Source organism: Macaca nemestrina, chromosome 14 (genome assembly GCF_043159975.1).
Source record: "Macaca nemestrina isolate mMacNem1 chromosome 14, mMacNem.hap1, whole genome shotgun sequence".
Taxonomy (NCBI): Eukaryota; Metazoa; Chordata; class Mammalia; order Primates; family Cercopithecidae; genus Macaca; species Macaca nemestrina.
In genome coordinates, this window is record NC_092138.1 from 8,868,272 (window position 1) to 8,889,801 (window position 21,530).

General features: G+C 54.1%; 1 protein-coding gene across 12 annotated transcripts in view; it reads left to right on the forward strand.

Annotated features, from left to right (window-relative positions):
* The window catches only part of LOC105498809 (semaphorin 4D), a 139,917-nt gene that overhangs the window by 54,193 nt on the left and 64,194 nt on the right, over positions 1-21,530 (forward strand). The window contains exon 1 of one of the 12 annotated variants that reach the window (XM_071077572.1): positions 4,664-5,831. The exons of the other annotated variants lie outside the window; for them this stretch is intronic. The gene's annotated coding sequence lies outside the window, so the exon portion shown is untranslated. Of the gene's footprint in view, positions 1-4,663; positions 5,832-21,530 lie in introns of those variants that run through there. 12 annotated transcript variants of the gene reach the window in all.

A 21,530-nucleotide genomic window follows, 5' to 3' on the forward strand; every position in this document is an offset into this window, starting at 1 on the left:
ATCCCGGCGGCCCTGATTAAGCTCCTTGTTTAGCCCACACACAACTTGTGTCTGGACTGTGTGTCCAGTTGAGCACTGGCATCTGTTCTTCTCCAGGGCACCTCGCACCTGGCCTGCTTCCACGGGGTAGTGTGGGTGGTCATAAGCCCGCCACTGACTGGGAAGTCTTATTCTTGAAGCTGTGGAGAAGTCCCTAGGGGATCTGATGGGGCTGGGCTCTGGGCTGTGAGTCACCTCCTGGGGAAAAGAGCTGCCTTCCTCCTGGGCGGCTTCAGTTCCAGGTCAGGCAGAGGCTGTGCAGGCGTGCTGTAGGGGTGCAGGGGGCCCTCGTGCTGCTGAGCACTGTCCTGGTGGGCATCGGAGATTGCTGTAGCCCAGTGAAGGCCCTTCGAGTCTCTCAGACTGTGTGATGACAGGCTTGTCCAAGCCCAGGCCCGGGGCCCGGGTTTGCAGACGACACTGGCACATGTGTGAATCAGGGTCCCCAGCATTGACTCACATCTGCCTGAGTCTGGTGTTTCCTCGCTGGGAAATGGTGAGAAGGATGGGGAGGGCCGCAGCCATGCCAGACACTGTCTGGTGCTGATCCCTCTCCAGGATGGTTGTAGTTATGAACCCCAGGAACCCTCCCCTCCCCATGCATGTGTCCTGCCAGCCCAGGGTGAGTAGGTCTGATTCTCTGCTAGCTGTTGGGGCCTGTGGAAGTGAAACTCACTGTCTTTTCCATTTTTACCTTGAACTCTGTGTTTCTAGCAAGTAGAGGAAGAGGACCCCGGCCAGGCAGATGGTTTATTTTTATGCATGGTTTCAGATGGTGGCCGCCCCTCCTCCCCGCCTTGCTGCTGACCATCTCGCTTTTTTGAGATGTTGCTGCTGCATGGTTTTCTTACAATTTTTTCTATTCTACTGCATTTTGACAAATGAGGTCCGTATTCTTCCTGCAAAGCCACCACGTTTAACAGAGGACTCTTGGAACCTGGTAAGCTTGGGAAGAGCAGGTGGCTTCCTCCTCTTCTGGCAGGTGGGCCAGTGGGGCTGGAGGAGTGGGGGGGGCGCCAGCAGCCTCTACCATCCTTGTGGCAGCCGTGGTGCCCAGGGCCAACCCACTGAGCCCCTCCCGGTGCTTTGGCCAGTGAACTTGACCCAGGCCATATGGGGCAGCAAACCGTGTCTCTGGCCTGAAGATGTGGCCTGGGCCAGGGGAAAGAGAAGGAAACAGCCCCAGCTCACTGGGTGTTGATGATGGGAAGGGGTGATCAGGAGCATACTGAGCTCACCAGCCTGGCCATTGCTGGTCTACACATCTATAAACTGTACAAGATTTCCAGCACGTTAAATAATAGAGCCTTACAGTCCGATGGGAAAGAGAAGTGTTTAAACACAGCCATGGGAAGGGTGCCTAGTGAGGGACTGTCAAAGGTGGACATGGCCATGAGCCCCTCTTGCCAGCCTCTAGCCCTCTGTCCACACGGTGGGGCCTGGAGTTGCTGGGCTTCCCTTTCACTTAGATCAGAAGCTGAAGTTGAACAGTGTGGGGTGGGACGGGAGCGTAGGAGGGGAGTTAGGGCACAGGCAGGAAAGCTGGACGCAGAGTGGTTAGATAGGTATTAGGGGCTGAAACGACAAAGAGGATACTGAGGACACCCAGGGACAGAGCAGGCACAGCCTCCAATGAGGACACCCAGGGACAGAGCAGCCACAGCCTCCAGGCAGGTCCCAGGAGCCCTGAGGAGGACACGTGGGGTGGTGGGGAATTGGTCCCCTCCCAACCTGCTGCCTCCAGGCTGCCCTTGCTTCCTTCCCGTGGTCTGGGGCATTCTGATCCCGACACAGTGATCTGGGGGTGGCCCATCATGTGGGAACGGGGACCTGGCTCATGCAGACATCTCCAGCCAGAGCTCAGGGTTGCCTCTGCCGTCATCACCTCGGCCACATCCCCTTTCCTTCTGATCCCAGACACACTGGGCTCTGTCTTGCCTGCTGTTCTGTCTGCCTGGGAAGCTAATGTTGTTGGTGCCCAATTCCTGAAGAGTCCTCCCTGATCGCCTGTCCACCACGCAAAGCCGTGGAATGCCCGCTGCTGGGAGGAACAGTGCCACCCGGCCGAGTCCTGCACGTGTGTGGAAGCGGAGGCCGGGGTTGGTATTCGTAAGGTCTGGGAGTTTGGTTTAAGGCAGATCTTTCAGTGTGGGTGGCTGGTCTGATTTGGATTGGGACATGTTTACAGTGTGTAATAAGACTTTAAGATCAGTGGACACAGCAGAGGGCATGAAGCCAGCCTGATGGTGGTTTGCTGAGGGAGCGACTTGCCCAGGGGAGTGGCTTGTTCTTAGAAGGACTCCCTGGGTGAACAGGTCAAACGACTTTCAGGAGCTCTGATCAGTCAAGTTGCATGCTGCTTTGCCCGCTTGGCTGGAAATTTGCTGCAGTAGTCCAGTTAAAGTGTACTTGTGCAGTTCTGACACCTCACCCTCCAGGTCCAACTCAGCCTCCTCACCAGGCCAGCTTGTCTCCTGTAGTGCTCTTGGCACCCTGTGTGTTTCTGCTCAGGACTTGTCACAGTGTGTCATCACACACACGCAAGCACACGCCGTGGGACACTGATGTCCTGCCCACTGGATGGGTTCCATAGGGTGGAGCCAGCCCCACTTTGCTCTACTGGCACTTAGCACGGTGCCTGGCACGTAGCAGGTAGTTAGGAAATATTTGCAGAGGAACATGAATAAGTCTTGCATGAGGTGCCAGGGAGCTCAGAGGAGGAAGCGGCCTCCCTTTTTTCCAGGAGACCAGGGGACGCTTTACCCAGAAGGGCCCTGCTGCTGTGGAGAATGCAGCCTCCCTGGGGGCTGAGTGTGGAGGGCAAGCAGAGGGCAGGGCCCGGGGGCCAGGGTGACGGGAACATGGGTGTGGGTGGGAGCTGGATCAGATGGCATTATGAGGGGAAAGGGTTGGGATTTTAAGCAAAAGGCAGCGGAGAGCTGTTGAAGGCTTTTTGGCAGAGGCGTGTCAAGACCAGATTTGGAATTTTGACATACTCATGCAGCTATACCATCGGGGTGGGTGAAAATGTGGGTGGAAGAAGGCGCAGGGGCTGGAGAGGAGTGGGAGGGAAGGCGGTGTGGTCACTGCTTCCTGGCAGGGGCGGGGAGGGAGCCTCAACTGGGTCTGTGGGGCAGAGGAGCCAGCACCACTCCAGGGCTCGTCCCCAGTGGGTGTGGATGGAGGTGCTGCAGCCCGGGTGGCTCCCAGGGTGAGGGAGTTCGAGACCAGCCTGGCCAACATGGTGCAACCTTGTCTCTAATAAAAATACAAAAATTAGCCGGGTGTAGTGGTGGGCACCTGTAATCCCAGCTACTCAGGAGGCGGAGGCAGGAGGATCGCTGGAACCCTAGAGGCAGAGGTTACAGTGAGCAGAGATCAAGCCGTTGTATTCCAGCCTGGGCGACAGAGTGAGACTCCATCTTAAAAAAAAAGAAAAAGAAAAAGTAAAAATATACATTGTATTTGATTCTAGTCAAAGAATATAAAGAATTCTTTATTGATTTATTGCCTCAAATATCCCTAATACTAGAAATGTTCTTTGTCTCAGGAATGACAGAATAAAGCAGTTCATAATGTGGGTTTGACAGGCATAGCTTTCAGCCCATGATGTACTGGATTAATATTTTATCTAATTGCATGACCCCGGCTCTGTTGTGAGCAGGAGTTGCAGTCACCAGGAGCCCGTGGTGAATGTCATCCTGCTCATGTTGTTGTGCCATTCTGCGATGCAGCCATCATGAGCTGCCATGGGAGGTGCTCCACCCTGAAAGCTCTCTCCAGGCCAGCCTGAGTGTGGCATCCACATGAGCACAAGTCCAGCACCAGCTGACCCCCAGCCCTTCACTCTTCCCCTTCCTGGGTCTCCAGTTTCTCATCTCCAAACTTAAAGCTTGCGTTCATGGTCACGAAAGGCTCCCGGGAGAGAAGGAGGGCGCTTGGCTTGACTGTTCTCTACAGTGCGCTTTTGTTGCTTCCCTCTTCCCTCTTCCACACTCAGCCCCCAGGGAGGCTGCCCCCTCCACAGCAGCTGGGTGCCCTTCTGGGTACAGTGTCCTCTGCTTCCTCTCTGCATCTTGCTGAGATGGCCCTGCCCCTCTATCCCTACCCCATAGGTTATTAGAATTCTTCTAGTGAGAAGGGCGCAAAGCCTGGTGCCGGGTGGCACTGTGCGTGTTAGCAGGTTGGATGGCTCATCCTTGGGACTGAGTTGCTCAGTTTAAGGAATTTTAGACTTGGCATCTGGGTTCAAGCGTATCCCTGTCCTGACTATGTCCCGAGCTGCGGGCCAGGGCAGAGCACCACATCTTTCATACAGTGTCCCTGTCTTGTTCATCTCTGAGACTCAGAGACCTAATTTGTGTGGCTGTCACCTGTGCCCGCTCAAGTCACATTGCTACCTTCCTTTAGCACCTGGACACATCAGCCAGACCTCCCTCCCTGGGACCCCTTGACCAGAGGCAGTACCGGGAACCTGTGCCCCTTGCTGCTGGCGCACATGAGCAGGTGCCCGTGTCACTGAACCCAGCCATATCCCAGGCCTGCACCCTCCCCTCTCAGGGCGCACTGCAGCAGTGGGAGTGCCTGTCGCTGCCTCCTGCTAGGGTTGGTGCTGGGCGGGGTTGGGTGCAGAGGCTGGGATCTGGAGGCCTCACCTGCAGTGTAGGAGACTCAGGCCGAGCCTCACACCTGCCCTGCTGCTTGTCCTGTGGTTGTTTGTTTATTCAATACCAAGTGTGGGCGACCAAGATTGGGCAATACTCACTGCATCGTGCTTCCTTACAGGCTGAGGACAGGTGCCTGCTGCTGTGGGAGGAAAACCTGGCCTGCAGAAAAATAAAAACTGCCAGAGCTGCACGAGCCACTCTTCACTGCACTGTGCAATGCCCACTAGTATCAGGCCACTCATGGGGGTGGACATGCTGGACGACAGAGCAGCCAGGGCCTTGCAGCCCCTAACAGAAGAGGCCACGTGCTTCCCAGTTCAGGGTCATCTGCCCAGCTGGGAGCAGGCCGTCTGGCTGCAGCACTGTCCAGCAGCTCTGTGCATGCTCACCTCCCAAATTTGCCCTCATTGCTACCTCTTGACTGAGCTGCCTTCGTGATTCCTGAGTCCAAGGCTGGACATGAGAGCTCAGAGGGCCTGAGTGACTTGCCCAGGGCTACAGCTGCTTCCTTGGGACTTCCCCTCTGGCCCCATTGTCCTGTGGCCCTAGGCAGCTTACCCATCCTGCCATGGAGCCCCCAGATGACTGCAGTAGTGGCCAGGCCTGCAGGGTCCTCAGGCACTGAGGAGCTTGCCCTTGCCAGGCGCCCTGCCGCTCCGTGGGTGGACAATGGTGTGCATGGCTTGGGTGCTGGGCCACAACCCCCCAAACCCTCCTCTAAGGCAGGCTTTCTCCTCCTTCCTCAGCCCTGGGACTGGTCCCTGCCCCACGAGCCCCTGAATTAGCCCACACAGGAAAACAATCGGGTCCACATCGCTGAACAGTCCCGCTGTTTAAAAGGCAGAGAATGGGACAGGCTTGTTCCACAACCTGCGGAGAAGGCTCACCACGGGACCTTGTCCCTGTGCTGAAGGGCGCCTTGTTGTGGCTGGAGCAGTCCCAGCCTGAGCCCCGACTAATAACAGAGCCCTTGAAACCCCTGCAGTGAGGACAGACGTCCCAGGCGGGCAGAGGCCCTGCGTGAGGATGGGGCGGCTGGGCCAGATGGTGTCCTGAGTATCCGTCCTCCGTGGTGGCTGGGGACATGCTGACCAGCGTGGGACCAGGAGCATGGCCCCCGGAAAGGTGAGGCCAGCCGGGCAGGGGCAGGGGCTTGGGTTTTCTTTGTCATTTGGTAAGTGGTCTGGTGTTCCCATTTCTCACCGCTCACTGGGGTTGAGTGAGAATGAGCTGAGTAAGTGGCCTTCTTTCTAATGTGAGGGGACCAAATGACCTGCTGCCCTTCTGGACAACCAGATGAAAAACACACTTGAGTGGACCTTACAGGCTTCACCCCAGAGCTTTGCACCTCTGTGCTTTGAAGGCAACAGAAGTGCAGGATGTTGTCTGAGAATTCCGTCCATCTGTAGCTGGCCAGAGAGCATCTGAGAAGCCAAGGCTGAGGCTGTGATTCTGGGGCGGGGGTTGGGGGGCGAGGGGGGAGTTGCGGGGAGCGCTTCCTTGGCCTGGGGCTATCCCTGCTTTCTTTACCTGGGCAACCGATTGGGACGCAGCACTGCAGATATGGACACTGGGCAGTGTTTATGCCCTTCCTTTATTTAAATTTCATGTATCTCTAAGTTTCTCTGTTTTGCACAGCCTCCGTAAGGAAAGGCTGGGCCTGCAACCTGTGGGCGTGGCCCTGGGAGGGGTGCACCCAGACCAGGTTGTCCAGGAGCAGGCAGCAGGCTGGTCGGGGACCGGGTGGGGCGTAGGTGGAGCCTGTAGGACTTGCTCTGCATAAAGCTGTGGGTGTGGCTGCTGTTCAGGATCTTTGCTGACACAGAGACCTGGGTGGCCTGTTGTCACTGGGTTCTGTAAATCAAAGTACATGCCCAGCACTGTGTCTAGTATGGTCCAGGTGTGTGAAAGTCAGAGAGCCCTGGGAGTCTGCCGTCTCCGTCTCTGGGATTGGGGGAAAGGAGGAGGGGCCAGAAACAAACCAGAAACTCCACAGCTCCTGCTTAGGAGCCTCATGGAAAGAAACAGGGCAAAGCAGCCAGAAGGCTGGGAACTGGAGGGCCAGTCCTGGGACTAGAATTTACATCGGAATGGGGGCTGTGAATGGGGATGCTTGTAATCCTTCCAGAATTGGGGTAAAATTTGCATCTGAATGACTCATCAAGTCAAGATTCCCATGGAATGTACTGGTGTTCTGGTTATTTTCCAGGTCCTGTTAATGGTCATTTACATGTTTACTCAACCAGCATTCTTAAAATTAATATTACCTTACGACTGCCTTTATCATGACTCTCTTAGTGGGGATTTCTGTCCTCTACATGCCCTGGGGGATGTGTAGCCCCTGTGCACTCCCTGCCTTGGCCGGCCCCTTCCCCCATGCAAGGAGCCCAGGTAGACTCTGAGCTCTTAGACCAGCAACTCAGCCCTCAGATGTGTTTGGTTGGAACTTCCCAGTATTAAAAAAATATATGGATTAATTACCTCACAGCATTTGAAGGTTTCTTGTTTCAGGAGAAAAAAATCAAGAACTATTGCACACACTAGGCCACATTGCAGAAGGCTGGGAGGTGCAGTGGCCTCTTCAGACAGGGCCTGGCCCAGCTGCCCTGCCTCCCCTTTACATTCCCTGACAGGGCCCTGGAGACTCCACTCAAAGGTTCATGGCTGCACATGCCAGGGGTCTGCAGGAGGATGAATGATGCCCCAGTACCTTGGGGCATCCCTCGTGCCTGGAACCTGTGAACATTTCCTTACATAGTAAAGGGATTTTGCAGATACGATTCAGTTAAGAACCTTGAGATAGGGAAATTCTCCTGGATTTTCCAGGGTGATCCCTAAATGTGATCACAAAGTTTCTTACGAGAGAGAGGCAGAGAGGAGAGAAGGTGCTACACTGCTGGTTGGGGGAAGAAAAACTTTCACTCTGCTTTCTCAGGTTCTGTTTCTAGGGCCTGCGAATTAAACTGACAAATGGCATTAACAGGAGAAAAGACAGACTAACATTTTTACATGCACGAAGCTTCACGAAAGAAAGTGAAAACCCAAAAAAGCAGTAGATTTGGGGGCCTGCATACCGTTTTGACAAAGGTCTCAGTGGAGATTGAGAAGGCGCCCAATGCCATTATGCTGACGTCTTCCCTTCTAGAGGTTTCTAGGGGCCTGGCTGGCTCCTAGACTGAGACCCCTCCCTCCTCTACCTACCCGTGTGCTGGATGGGGACAGCATGCATTGTGGAGACGGTGGATGGGCCCCACTGGCTGGCAGCGCGTGACTGGGGAGACTGGGTGGGCCTTGTCGCACATTACTGCTGCTCCGGGGCCAAGGTCTGGCTGGTCTTAAAACATGAACAGCTGGAGACACTGTGGTAGGCGTGGTCCACGTCATTGGCACTCCTGGTGTGCTCCATGTGTTACGGCGTCTCTCCCCAGAGCGGGGTAGTCCTCGCATGCCAAGTGCTACGTGTGAGTCATGCACAGATTCCTGCCCACGTCTGCGTGGGGGCTTCTGTAGCTCATCATAGCGTCCATGTCACCCAGTCCAGAGGGGAGTGGTGGTGGCGCTCTGGCTGGAGCTGCCCAGTGTGACCCGCACTTAGTGCAGAGCTGCTGGGGTTCACTGATACCAGCATCCAGAGACTTTGAGAGATACTGTCTTAGCCTCGGGACAGTCTGCACCTAGGGCCATGCTCTTGTGTGTAGTGGGACAGCAGAGGGCTTTGTGTCTCCCTGTTGCCCCCGGACCCTGTGACCCTCTGGGCTTCTGCCCTGGATGGTGTCCACCCAATACTTGGGCAGACCCTGATGGCTTTGGTGGAAGCCCGTGCTCAGCCACATGCAGGGGCGGGAGGCCCCTCCCAGAGGGGGTTAAGCAAAATGCCAAGAGGCGGATGCATCTGACCTGCTGTGCTTGTGCACAGTCCCTGTCCAGGACACACACCGTGGGCTCAGAAGCCATAGCATGTGGCACCAGCTGTGTTCACAGTCTGCAGTGACTGCTGGTTAGACAGAGGTCATGGGAGCCCCTCTCTGCTGATTGGAGACCCCACCCCGCCGATTGGAGACCCCTCCTCACTATCAAGGACTCCATCAGTGCTGACCATGCTGCAATGGCCCACTGGCCGCCTGGCCCCGTGGAAGTGGGCGAGTCCCCTGGTGGCCTCGCACTCAGTCGGTCTTCTGCAGGCTGCCGTCTCTGCAGTTGCACTCATGGGGCACTCGTGGCAGCCTCAGAGGGTCACTGCTACATCCGTGCTCCAGCCTGCTGTAGACAGCGAGGTGAGAAGTCCCTGTGAAGAGCTGGCTTTTCCCTGTGCCCAGGAGGCACCAGCAGCACTTGGCAAGCCCCAGAGCCAGCTCTGCTATGTTCCCAACCATCGTGCACACCGTGACGCTTCTGTGTTCGCACCGTGGTAACAGAGGTCCCCTTCAGGTTGTCCTTATAAAGGTGGGGTCACTCTCCGGACCTGACTGGCTGCATAAGAGATTTCTGGCCCTGGTGAATAGTGCTGTCGTGAACACGGGTGTGCACATGTCTCTGGGACTTCTTTGTGTACATACACAGAGTGGGATCTCAGGATCACATGGTTATTCTCATGTTTTAAGGGACCGTTGTGATTCCCACAGTGGCTACCCTATATTGCATTCCCACAGCAAAGTGCAAGGGTTCCAGCTTCTCCACATCCTCACCGACACTTGTTGTGTTCTGGTTTTTTTGGTAGTGGCCACCCTGATTGGTGTGAGGAGGTTGGGAGGTTGTTTTTGCTTTTTAACCTCATTTTCACATGGGTGTTAAGTATCATTTGCCTGCAGCACCAAATCTATTTTTATCATTGAGGGCCCGCAGATCCCCAGAGGGTGTGCCCGCTGCACTGGTGACCAGAGGTAGAGGCAGGGCACTTAGAGGAGGAAGAGCCGTGTAGCCAGTGGTCTTATTGCTGCTCTTATGACAGAGTGCTGGGGGGTGCCCCTCACACTTGCCTCAGACAGTTTCAGGACCTCACTGTGGCCACCCTGATCATCCTGAATTTTCAGATCTCAGCTCCCAACTCCCAAGGGTCCTGTCCTCAGATCTCCAGGCTTAGTCAGGGTTACAATGCCACTGTCTAGTAAAAATGACCCAATCCATTCCATGGTAGTACATTTACATAATACTACTTATATTAGTGGTTGACATTTATTGTGCCAAGCGGTGTTATAAATAATCCAAGTACCTTTTGTGGCCAACTCTGTCTTATGGATGGAAGCCAAAGGGCAGAGGGCTAAGTGGCCAGTCCAGGACTTTACAGTTGGTAAGGGTGGGCGCAGAGGGTGCAGCTGGGCCGCCAGGCTCCTGTGCCATGTAAACATGCCTCTCCTGGGGGAACAGATGGACAGTCAGGGCTTGTCATGGCAGAGCAGTATAGAAGGGAAGGTGCACTGAGGTCTGGACACAGAGAGATGAGGACAGCATAGATGAACCAGAGCTTGTATTGGGCCTTGACTCTACGGATCCCAGTCTGGCCAAGGGAGGGGCTGGGAACATGTCCTTGAGGAGGCTGGAATGTGCTCTGGGGGCTTCAGGGCCACCTTCTTTTTTGCTGAGGTGAAACCATCAAAAGAGAGAATCTTGCTGGGTACGGTGGCTCACACCTGTAATCACAGTGCTTTGGGAGGCCGAGGTGGGAGGACCACTTGAGCCTAGGAATTCAAGTTCAGCCTGGCCTACATAGCAAGACCCCATCTCTACAAAAAAATAAAAATAAAAAATTAGCTGGGCATGATGGCTCACACCTGTAGTCCTCGCTACTCAGGAGGCTGAGGTGGGAGGATCATTTCAGCCCAGGAGTTCAAGACTGTAGTGAGCTATGATTGCACCATTGCATTGCAGCCTTAGTGACAGGGTGAGACCCTGTCTCAAAAAAAAAAAAAAAAAAAAAAGGGAGATTCTGGGGAAACTGCTCTTGTTTGGGAGAACAATACTGAAAAATGCCTCCAGTAAAAAAATTTCGAAGATACAGGAAAGTTCCAAGAAGATATTTAAAATGCCCCTAAAATTCCACCTCCCAGAATTAGTTCTGACATTTTGGTGTCCCTCCTCCTGCAGGTCACTCTACCTGCATTTGTGGGTGGTGTTCTAGCCAGCCCTGGGTGTGCCCCGGGTGGCTCACCTGCAGGAGCAGGAGCAGGAGTCGCCAGGGTTAGGAGTCAGCCTGGGAGTGAGCGTGGAACGTGCCAGCCAGGCCATTCCTGGGTGTGACTTTTTATGACTGGTTTTTTTACATGAGTAAGCTCGCACTTAAGTGCTGTTTTATCTTCTCCTCTTTGCATTTAATAGAATGTTTATCTGTACTTGTCAGTAAACATCGACTTGCGTGGATTGTACTGCCGCATAGCATGCTATAATATTATTATTAATTTAACCTGTTTCTGATGGGTGCCTATTTGTTTTTTGGTATTTTTTTCCCTGAGATGGAGTTTTGCTCTGTCGCCCAGGCTGGAGTGCAGTGGCATGATCTTGGCTCACTGTAGCCTCTGCCTCCTGGGTTCAAGCGATTCTCCTGCCTCAGCCTTTTGAGTAACTGGGATTACAGGTGCGAGCCACCACACCCAGCTAATTTTTGTATTTTTAGTAGAGATGGGGTTTTGCCATGTAGGCCATCCTGATCTTGAACTCCTGACCTCAGGTGATCTGCCTGCCTCAGCCTCCCAAAGTTCTGAGATTACAGGCTTGGGCCACCACTCCCGGCCCATCTAATGGTGCATATTTGGATGACAGATTTTTACTGATAAGGCACCATGGAGATAAACATCCCTGGGCAGGGCATCTCTCTGAGCTTGTGGGGTTGCTGAGGCCCCGGAAATACCCCTGTTAGACTCTGTAGACATCAGAGGCCAGTTTCCCTCTCCCCAGTGACTGTGGCTGGTCCTCTTCCCTGCCTGGGAAGATGTTAGCTGTTCGTCCTCCCAGCCCAGCTGCTGCCCCCGTGCAGGCTCGTGCCCTGGGTGGGTTTTGCAGCTGGACAGTAGCTACCCCTAGAGTTATAGTCAGTTGTCTCCCACTAAAGCTTGGAGGGCATCTGACTCACCCAGTAAGTGGGGTCCAGGCCCCTCGTCACGGTGTGGATGTGGTTGGGGGCTGTCTGGAGGGTTTGCTCTTTGGCTGTTGGGGAGCAGGGGTGGATGCTTGAAGTTTCTGGCTCGCAAGTGGGAGAGTATTGCTGAAAACTTCCTCTAGTTCTGAAATGTTGTGGTGTATGTTCTGAATGGCCAGTAATTCCCCTCCCTGTGTGAAATAGTTCCAGAACTTTCTGTCACTTGCAGATGCTTTGGGCATGACTTGCCATCCCAGCCCGAGGCCTGCCCTCCTCAGCCAGGCTTGTGACCGCTCCCGCCCACAGAGCTGCCCGTCAGGGTTAAGCAGCAGCTTTGGAGGCTTTGGTATAGGTTTTAGGGTTACAGAGTTTGTAATGAGTTTTCTTGTTATGTGCATTTTCAGAGTGCTACTATTTGGCACAGCTTGACCCCAAACAGAAACCCACAACTGCATTCTTCTGAGCACGTAACTGGCCGCTCCTCATCCACCATGTAGACTTCAGTTTGCAAACTGCTTAATTTCTTTCCTGTGCTGCTTTTTAAAGCTGGCAAAAAATTACTGCACCATGCGCTCTGGAATGAGCTGGTAGCAGCGTGCGCTTCTCTGAACAGCATGCTTCCCGGGCTTCCAGAGGTCGGATATGTCCCTCGGCCACTGTCACCCAACTGGGGCCCAGGAACCTGCTCTTCATGAAGCGTTCACCAGGCTCCAAGCTTGAGGTGAGCTCGAGATTCTGTTAAGAAAATGATTTGAATGAGCACAGCTTAGCCCAGGTGTGCTCAGGAACTTGCTTTGGCCCACTTGGGTTTGCCTCTGATGCAGGGCGGGGAACTTTGCTTTCCATACCTGTAGTATCAGACACTGCCCCCTGCCCCCTGACACTGGTATGACTTCTGGAAGTTTCCAAGCCTTGCTTTCTTATCTGCAAAAGAGGGATGGTGACAGCAGTGGGTCCTGGCTCCTAGAGCAGCGGGAAGGGTTCCTGTAAGAAGCTGGCACCTGCCTGGGGTGCGGTGTGCTCAGTAGACAGCAGCTGCCGCCCCCACCAGCCCCTGCCACGGCTGTTGGTGGTGTCGCTGGGTGATCTGAGTTACTGTCTTCACGGCCCCCTCTCCTGGCCTCAAGAAGGCACTCGCCCTGATGGGGATGTCGATGCTCCCCTAGATGTCGTCTGCTTTGGGTGAAGCTAGGATTAGAGGCTTCTTGGCATCCAGAGTCAGCCGAGGTGGCCGCCGGCCTGGTACAGCGCCTGGCGGTGGGTCTGGGAGGGCTGACTGGGCAGGGAGGATAGGAGAGCCAGGCCACATGCCACTTCTGTCCAGTGCCCATGCCCAGGCTGCCCTCCCAGACCCACCACCAGGTAACCTGCATTTGGGGAAGGAGCTGGGGGTTATGCTTGACTCTCTGCACTCTTGGACGAACCGCTTAGTGCCCTGTGACCCAAGGCCAGGAGTGAGCGTGGAAAGGGAGACCCCCGCCCCAGGGACCTATGTCCATCCTCTCTGTCTTCTGGACCTCTGGAGCAGTCATGCGGAGCCTGCAGTGGTGTGGTTGGCAGGGTCCAGGGGCCCTGAGGGACCCGGGGGGCGGAGCCCTAGAGAAGCCTGGCGCTGGCTGCTGACAAGGTGGAGACGAGGACCTAGTGGCTGCTTTGTTGCGTTCTTCCCCATGGCCAGCCCATACTGGGATCTGGTTTTCTGCTCTTCTGGGGGGTGTCTGTCACCCTGCCCCTGGAGGTGGGTTGGCCGTGTGCAGCATGGTCCTGTAGGTGGGGCCGGGGGTCATTGCCCTGGTGCAGGAAAAAGCGCTGTCTTGGAGATGGTGGGCCAGGCCATGTGCAGAGTGGCTGGGAGCTGGCCTACGCTGTGTGACCTTGAGCAGGCTCCATGCCTGTGCCTCATTCTCCTCCTGACTGTGATGAAGGGGCCGGTTCCTCGTGGTTCTGAGTTCCTGTGACTGGATATTTGTAGCCCTGAGGTCCATGCTGGCTGCAGTGGAGGATGTGTGACTCCCCTCTGCTGCCCGCCTGGCACCCTCTCTGGTGGCTGGGGCGTAGCACTGGGCTCTTGGCAGGTTGTATGGGTCTTGACCTCGTCCCTCCGGTTCAGGTTCTCCTGCAGGGCTGGGGACTGTGTTTGGGCAGTGCTGGGCAGCATCAAATGTGAGGCCCAGAAAGAAGCTGCATGGGCCATGGCAGGGGCCGGCTGGAGCTGGTGGCCAGTGGTGGTCCTCAACTTGTGACCACTGAGATGGTTGGGAAGAGCCTGCCCAGGAAATCGTTCAGTGTGGGGGCCGTATCCCTCCATGACATGTCAGCTGTGGTCAGATGGCAGCAGCGTGCCCTCAGTGACACATGCAGGTGAGAAGGGCCTGGGTGTTGGAGCCAGCGTCTCAGGTCAGCCCTAAGCCACCCACGCCTGCAGGGTGGAGCCCACCCCTCAGGGTTAGGCAGGCGGCCCTCTACAGTGGTCACCCTAGTGGTGAGTGCATCCCTGGGGGAAACACATCTCCTTTCTGGGCCCTACAAGAGACAGAGCAATGGCCAGGTAACCCCCGTCCTGGAACTCTCAGACCTGGAAGATGACTGTGTGTGGGGCAGTGAGTGACAATGACTCACCAGCTCCTCCCCACGTGTGACCCGTGTCGCACACATTCTGAATCATCTGGAAGGTGACACACTGCTGGGAAAATGAGAACCCCCACATGCTGTGGAACTGGCTGCTTGCTGGAAGGACAGACACCGGGATGGGGCTTTGTGGGGCCATAGACCCTTAGGCTTGGGTACTTTGAAGTCAGTCCCACTAAATTCCACTTGCAGATGCTGCTGACCAGGGTTGGAGAGGGGGTTTCAGGTTAATAGGGCCAGGTTCCTGTTAGCAGTGCGGTGAAACGTGAGTCAGGTCTGTTCCCATTTGGGGGCTGCAGAGTGAATCCTGAAATTGGGGGTTTGCTTGACTACTTCAGTGGGGAATTCCTACCTGGGCTCCTTTCACGCTGAGAGGGCAGCAGAGGTCACTCCCCAGGCCCCAGCTGTCTCGGGGAGGCAGGGGCTGTGGTTTTCTGATACAGGCACCTCACGGGGATCACACTGCCTCCTTAGTCCATATGCACTTGACCCTCTTCCAGCGTCTACGGCAATTTGGGGTTGGATGGACCTGAGTGACTGTATCATTTTAGACTGTATCATTTCTGACTCCCCAGGAAGGGGATTGAGGAACCGCCTCACTTGGGCTGGAAGCATCTGGAAGAGAAGAGAAGAAATATCATTTCCCTTGCACTGCAAGGGAGGAAGAATTTAGTGAGTTGAACATGGGGATTGACTAAAATTCATTAGAGTAGAGTGAATCAACCTCTGACCCAGTACTGGGCTCGTGACATTCAGCTAGAGGGTCATTTGGTGATTTGGAAATAGAGATTGATTGAAATTCTGGCCATCCGCATGGGCAGTAATTGTCTTAGTGGCAAAGAGGAAACTCACTGGGGACAGGTTTAGGGCACAGGTGTGGCCTGCAGTGTTGGCTCCTTACCATCATAGCCGGGTGTTGTGGTTGTCACATTGCCTATTTTTAGCACTTTTGTGGCGCTGGTACCTGCCCACAGTGACCACTTGGTCTGCTGTTGATGGGAAGTGAGTTGGTTTGGTTCAAATATGGTTAAGAAGTAGCAGAGTCTCAAAATAATGAGCTTAGTTGAAGTTGCTTCCTCTGATACTGAGGTCGAGGGAGGTTCTCATGGCCTCTGAGGGGCTTTGGGGGCTAGTGGATCAGGTCGAGGCTGCGTGCATCTGGTGTCTGCACACGATGGTAAGACAGAGTTTAAGGTCAGTACTGAGATGGGAACTGACAGCCCCAGATGATGAAATGACGAACGTCCTTTTGTTTTCCACCAGGAGTGAGGCAAAGCTGGGGCCTTCGCAGAGCTGTGCCTGGAGCTTGGGGTTCTCTGGTGGGTTTGCCACGCTGGAGCTAAGGCTGGCAAAAGCCATGTCATGGGGAGGAGGCCCGGATAGTGAGGGAGAGCCCCCTGTTGACTCGGTCCCCTGTTGACTCTATTCTGGTTACGAGCTGTGGTCATGCTGGCCTAACTTTGTAATTGAGTGTATATATTTAAGGAATCACTCAAGATGAAAGCAAGGAAAGTGGCATTTTGTGGTTTTGAGTCTTAAAAAAGAAATTCCCACTTGGACTGGGGCCTGTCCCCAGGCTCCTGGGCCTATCCCCTCATGCTGCGCCTGCACCGTGGCACAGCGGGCATGGGCCTATCCCCTCATGCCGTGCCTGCACCGTGGCACAGCGGGCATGGGCCTATCCCCTCATGCCGTGCCTGCACTGTGGCACAGCGGGCATGGGCCTATCCCCTCATGCTGTGCCTGCACTGTGGCCCAGCGGGCATGGGCCTATCCCCTCATGCCGTGCCTGCACTGTGGCACAGCGGGCATGGGCCTATCCACTCATACCATGCCTGCACTGTGGCACAGCGGGCAGGCCTCTGGCACCTTTGCAGCTGGGCTGAGTCTGGGGGCAGCAGGGGAGGAAGATCCGGCCTGGAGGGGGTCTAGTCCCCTGGAGAAACTGCATGCGCTCCCCCTGTGGACACTTGGTGAGGAGCAGGGATGCCTCTGAGTGCGGGGCACCTCCGCAGGCTGCCTAGAGACCTGAACCAGCTCAGGATTCCAGATGGTTCTGGCAGATTTTGTGATGCCTTCACTGCTAGCAGATAGCACAGAGAAGGAGCCATTGTTTCTGGAGGGCCTGTCTCTGCCCTGCTGTCCCTGGAGGAGGAAGCTGTTGGCCCAGGGCAGGCGGAGCCTCAGCACAGCTGGAGAGCACCGTGCCAGTCATGGTCCTGGGGTCACTGTGGCACCCAGGAGGGCGTCTCAGCTCTCCCAGTGGATCTAGATGCTTGTTGCATTTTTCTGAGCCTGTTTTTCCTCTTCCCAGCAGTGCCGTAGAACCTGTCTCCAGTGGGGCACGCTGGGGGAGGGGCGGATGCACAGCCAGTAGGGCCACAGGGTCATGCTTTCAGGACCCCCGCCCCTGATGTCAAGGCAGCAGGCCTGTAGGCTGCCCTTGCCCAGGCCTCTTGAACACTGGGATTCAGTCAGATGTCAGATACGAGGGTTAGTGAGGAGCCCGCCAGGGAGCTGTGAACATGGGAGATGTGAGCAGCCCTGTCCCAGCTGTCAGGGCCGTGTGCTGCTTCCAGGTGACTCACAGCCTGACCCTTGCAGAACCCAGTAGAACAGTCACTTCCTCACCCTTGCCTTATGGAGGGTGTTATTTATTCTTCCTGCTTACGTTTTCCCCTGAGAGTCCTGAGAGTGAAGACCTGCTGAGGGGAGGCATCTGTTCCCAGAGGGCGGGTTCGAGGTTGCCCTGGCCTTCGAGCTGAGCCACAGTGGACAGCCAGGATTTCAGTGGGTGGGTGTCAGGGATGGACTGAGGACATACCTGGGGGAGGCGGCAAGGCCTGGGTAACACTGGGAAAGGCAGGAAATCTGGTGGATGCAGGACAGTTCTCAGTCCTGGCTACTGGTTACATGGGCTGCTCTAAAACCAGACAGACCCTGGCCTCGCTGGGGAGCTGCTGAATCAGAATATTTGGGGGCTGGGTCTAGATAGGTGGTGTATTCTCGATGTTCCGTAGAAAGAGGGGAAAAATGCACACCTAGCAAGTTGTAGGGCTTCCTTTGGGGATACTAGATTGGGGGCTGGGACCTGCCTCTGCAAGCCCTGGGGAGAAAGAGGAGGCTTTGGAGCAAGATAATAGTATGATGTGAACTGCCTTGTAAGAAATAAGCATGACAGCTGTGTGTAGGAGGATCAAGGGCCGGGGTGGCACAGGGGCCTTAAGAAGGTGGAGCTCTTCGAATGTGGTGTCATTCCCTTCCGGGGAGCGGGAGCCAGGTGGAGGCCTCACAGGAGGGATGGTGGTGTGAACCGTGGGCATGAGGGAAGTGGGAGACACTGGGCAGAGGTAGGAGGAGGACAGAAAGGATGCCCGGGGGGCCAAAGCCAGGCAGGACACAGTGAGGAAGGCAATTAGTAGGGTTCAAGAAGGGTCCTGGTCAGAGAAAGGAAATGCTCAGGAATTAAGGGGACAGGGTTCTGAAAAAAAAGGACTTGAAGGAATTTGGAGTAAGGGGATGGAAGCATCTTGGATTTAAATCATTTCAGACTCATTGAACTGAGGTTAGTAGTAAAAGCTAATGTGGTGGTCGTGGACTTTAGAAAGAAACTTCAATTTAGGAATAAATCATGGAGTTAAACCACCATGGTTTAATGGGGATTGATGTTGGTCAAGGAAAACCTATTTGCCCCCGCACCTTGGTGTGGGCTGCCATTGTGGGGATAGTGCCATTTTGTTGCTTGTTTGTAACATTGTGTTTAACGCCCATGCCTTAAAGTCCTCATTTGTGCAGTCTCATCTCTGGTGGTAGGGCTGTGTCCTATCCTCTCCCAGGGAAGTAGCTTGGGGGAGGAGGAAGTACTGAGGAAGTAGTGGAGGGAGGGGAGTTGCTGAGGGAGTAGCTGGGGAAGGTGAAGTACTGAGGGAGTAGCTGAGAACGGGGAGGTGCTGAGGGAGTAGCTGAGGGAGGAGACAAACTGAGGGAATAGGGAGGGAGGGGAGGTGCTGAGGAAGTAGCTGAGGGAGTGCAGATGCTGAGGGAGTGGAGGTGCTGAGGGAGTAGCAGAGGGAAGGGGGTGCTGAGGGAGTAGTTAAGGGAGGGGAGGTGCTGAGGGAGTAGTGGAGGGAGGGGAGGTGCTGAAGGAGTAGCTGGGGGAGGGGAGGTGCTGGGGGAGTTGTGGAGGGAGTGGAGGTGCTGAGGGAGTAGCTGAGGAAGGGAAGGTGCTGATGGAGTAGCTGAGGGAGGGGAGGTGCTGAGGGAGTAGCTGGAGAGATGAAGTACTGAGGGAGTAGCAGAGGGAGGGGAGGTGCTGAGGAAGTAGCTGAGGGGTAGGAAGGGGCAGAGGCCTGTTCTAGGTCACACAGCTGGGATGTGGCAGCATGGGAATCTGAACCAGGCAGGCTGGCCTCACAGCCGGCGCTGTAACCATCACAATATGCTTCCTCTATAGTTGGGGGAGAAATTAAGAAGCAATTAAGATTTCTAATAGACTTGAAAGAAGCATAAAAAATGTTTGAGCTGGCCGGGCACAGTGGCTCATGCCTGTAATCCCAGCACTTTGAGAGGCCGAGGCGGATGGATCACCTGAGGTCAGGAGTTTGAGACCAGACTGACCAACATGGAGAAACCCTGTCTGTACTAAAAATACAAAATTAGCCAGGCATAGTGGTACATGTCTGTAATCCCAACTACTTGGGAGGCTGAGGCAGGAGAATCGCTTGAACCCGGGAGGTGGAGGTTGCAGTGAGCCAAGATCACGCCATTGCACTCCAGCCTGGGCAACAAGAGTGAAACTCCGTCCCAAAAAACAAAAAACCAAAAAAAAAAAAAAAAAAAAAAAAAATTTGAGCTAGGTGACTTGTATTTTATAGCAAAGATCGTATTACTTTGCAAAAATGACTTCAGCTCAACTAACTGAGAACTTTAGAAGCGAGTCAAATGAAGATAAATCATGGAAATTATGTGTGATTAATTCCCAGTAAAAGGAAGCAAAGCTGTCAGTGTGATCAGTAGATGCCCTGAGCCTCTGTTTAAGAAAGGTGGGAGAAGCCGGGCGCGGTGGCTCAAGCCTGTAATCCCAGCACTTTGGGAGGCTGAGATGGGCGGATCACGAGGTCAGGAGATCGAGACCATCCTGGCTAACACGGTGAAACCCCGTCTCTACTAAAAAAAAAAAAATACAAAAAACTAGCCGGGCGAGGTGGCGGGCCCCTGTAGTCCCAGCTACTCGGGAGGCTGAGCCAGGAGAATGGCGTGAACCCAGGAGGCGGAGCTTGCAGTGAGCTGAGATCCGGCCACTGTACTCCAGCCTGGGCGACAGAGCGAGACTCCGTCTCAAAAAAAAAAAAAAAAGAAAAGAAAGGTGGGAGAAGAACACATTGCTGACAGTCTCTAAAATGGTTATACAGGTTGTAATGACTTACAGTAAGATCCCAGCACTCGTGTCTTCTGTACTAACTTTATTAAGAGATTTCATCAAAATGGAGATTTTCAAGAACAGCAGACAGACATGATGGAACCATGGAATCTCCCTGTGCCTGTTTCCCAGTGCCCTCTGTGTGGTGCCTCGACCTCTGTAACATCACTGTGGACATCCCAGATAGAAAAGGTTCTTGGCCAGGCACTGCTGGTGGTTAAAGAAAACTGAACTGTAAGTGGAAAATTGAAAAGGATTTGAATGTCCCACATTATGATATTTAATGATGGAATATTGCACAGCCGTGACAGGCTGCTGAGGGCACCGTGTAATAAACAGCACGGAGATGCGCTCGCATGGTCCTCGGGGCAGAGACACACGGGACCGGGACGTGGTCCGCACGGGCCCTCTCCCTCCACCAGCCCGTAGGCTCCAGCCCCTCTCTTGAACTTCAGGTCTCCTCTTGCATGGCTGCCAGCCTGCCTCTCCCACCTCCCGTGTTACAGAGCCAGCAGGGCACCCCCTTCCCCACTGTCCTGTGCAGTTGCTGTGGCCTGCCCTCCCCAAGTCAGAAACCAGGGGCTTGGAGTCTACAGTCTTTATCTGACTCACACCTTCACCCCACACCCTCCAGTAGTGACTGTTGAGTGAATGAGTCAGAGTTCCTTAGAATGAGGAATTCCAACAAAATGCCAAAAAGACCAGAAATGTATGTCATGTCTGTCAGCTGTTCTCAAACATTTCCATTTTGATGAAATCTTCGTCTTAGTAAAGTTAGTACGGAAGATGCCTGAGCTGGAATCTTACTTTAACCGGTGTTATAACCTGTGTAACCTTTTTAGAGATTGTCAGGAATGTGTTCTCTTGCCTTTCTTGAATTTTTCAAATTTTCTACAATTACTGTATTTTACTTTTGATATCAGATTTAAAATATTTTAGTTGGAAAACCACATGATTAAGGAAATAATTCAAATAGTTCTAAAGAATCCAAATAGTGAAAAATGAAGCACACTCCTTTCGCAGATCAAATTCTCTCCATAGGCATCCCCTGCCAGCAGGTTCTTGATTCAATTGTGATCTATTCAATCATCCCTCTGATGAACCTGTGTTCATTCACACACACACACGGTCACACACCATGTGCCTGCACAGGTGGAAACACTATACACATTTTTGGGAACCTTACTTTTTAGTGAACATTGGATCTGGGGTGCCGTTTCATACAATTGCAGCTTTATTCTTTTTAACGGTTGCATAGTATTCCATCCTCTGGAATGTGCTGTAATTTGTATAGAAAACGTTCTGTGCTACGTCCGTGTGTACCCATGTACATAGACGCGCACACACGGACGGACTTCTGGGTGTCTTTGGAGTTTACCTGTTGAGTGGCCTCGTACCAGTCGTCTTGCGCACATGGGGGTATATCCACACTGAATTCTTGGTAGAGAACTGCTGGGTCAGAGGTTCTGAATGGAGCTTCTTGGCAGATGTTGCCCAGCAGCGTGCGGGAACGTGTCCTCCAGGCCCTCTCTGTGCACTTTGTAGCCAGCCTTTCTCATGGGTGCCCTGCTCAGCAGAGTGTAATGGTATCGTGTTGTAATACGCGTGCCCACGCCATCGGGGTGTGTGCTGGAGTGCCAATTTCAGTGGAAGGTCCCCCATTGCTCTCTGCCCCTGGAACTTCTTTACTTGCTTCTGGGCCAGGATG